The sequence below is a fragment of the Microtus ochrogaster genome, chromosome 7 (genome assembly GCF_000317375.1).
Source record: "Microtus ochrogaster isolate Prairie Vole_2 chromosome 7, MicOch1.0, whole genome shotgun sequence".
Taxonomy (NCBI): Eukaryota; Metazoa; Chordata; class Mammalia; order Rodentia; family Cricetidae; genus Microtus; species Microtus ochrogaster.
In genome coordinates, this window is record NC_022014.1 from 9,501,872 (window position 1) to 9,503,531 (window position 1,660).

Below are 1,660 nucleotides of genomic sequence, written 5' to 3' on the forward strand. Positions count from 1 at the left end.
CAAAGTGGTTGCACGAGTTTGCATTCCCACCAGCAATGGATGAGTGTACCCCTTTCTCCACACCCTCTCCAGCAAAGGCTATCATTGGTGTTTTTCACCCAGAATTCCTCTTGGCTAATTCACAGTGCCATCAGAGCATCGCGTCGCAGTCCAGCCTGTGTTACAGCCTCTAGAGAGCCTCTGTAAGACCTTTTTGCAGTGGTATTTCAAAATCATCAAACCATTGAGATACATGGTACATAGTTAACCCAAGTCATTGGACTCAATTTTTTTCTTGACACATTCTAACATTTTCAGAGAAAAATATGGCCCAAGGAGATGATGCAGCTGCTCAACCATAGCCTGAACAGAAAAACTTGGTTCAACCAACAGAACGTAGTTCTCTATCCCTCTGCTCCCGCACCAGCTTCTCAGATGACTATGTATAGATCAGTGGGGTTCCAGATGCTACCAATTCTAACCTGGTTCCTAGATAGGGGCCTCACTCTCAGTTAACATGCTCATATGTTCCGTGACTCTAGTCCAGAGCACATGGGTAATACCAAGGCTGCAATGTGTCACTCCTGGTTATAGGTACACTCAAGGGCCAGGGATTTGAACCCGTTGCTAGAGTGCTTGCCTATCATACATAAAACCCCTGGGTTCAGTCTCCTGTGCTGCATAAAACCAGGCACATGTCTTTAATCCCAGCACTGGGAAGGTGGAAGGAAGACAGAAGTCCCGGGTCGTCTTTGACTGCATTGAGGTCAGCCCGTTGACACCCTGTCTCAACAACAGTCAGTAGGGTATAAGCATGTGGACCTGAGTTTGGTCTCCAGCATCGCCATGTAAAGCACTGTGGCATACGCTTGCAATCCGAAGTCTGGGGAGGCCGAACAGGATCTTTGGACCTCTCAGACCAGACAGCCTAGCCTGGCTGACACTTCCGGGTTCTAGGGCCACGCACGTGTGGACAAACCCTCAGGCAGAAGTGCCTAATAGTCCTGGGGAATCTTAAAGGACCCTGCATGACCCACGTGCAGCATTGTGGCATCACCTACAACTGACTCAACTACGTGAGCCTTGGCGCACGTGCGTGAATTCCGGCATATGACGTAACACGTCACCCGCTATGCGCATGCGCTAGGCAGCCCTTAAAAGTTGGGCGTTCAAGCTCCTCTCTGTACACCGACCTCACCAGGCCTGTGCACCTTCCCCCCAATAAATACCTAAACGGGTTTTTGGGGTGTTCTGTGTTTTCCTCTCACTAGCGCCAGGTAATTTCATGCAAGGTAAGTTTTAGGCCAGTGAGGGACCATTTCAGAAAAAACAAAGCTGGAAAGATGGCTTGGCAGCTAAGATCGTGGCTGCCCTTGCAGAGGACCTGGGTTTGATTCCCATAACCTCACAACCTCTGTAACTCTAGTTCTAGGGGATCTGGTGCCCCCTTCTGACTTTTGCGGACAGTGTACACATATGCTGTGTATATATATACATACATATGCAGGCAAAGCACACGTATACCTAAAAAATAAAATATTTTAGAAAACAAAACAAGATAGGGCCCAATGAGATGACTCCACAGCTAAAGGCACCTGAGTTCCCTTAGTTCAATCCCCAAGGACCCATGTAGTAGAAGGGACCCAACTCTGGCAAGTTGTCCCCTGATCTCCACATACAT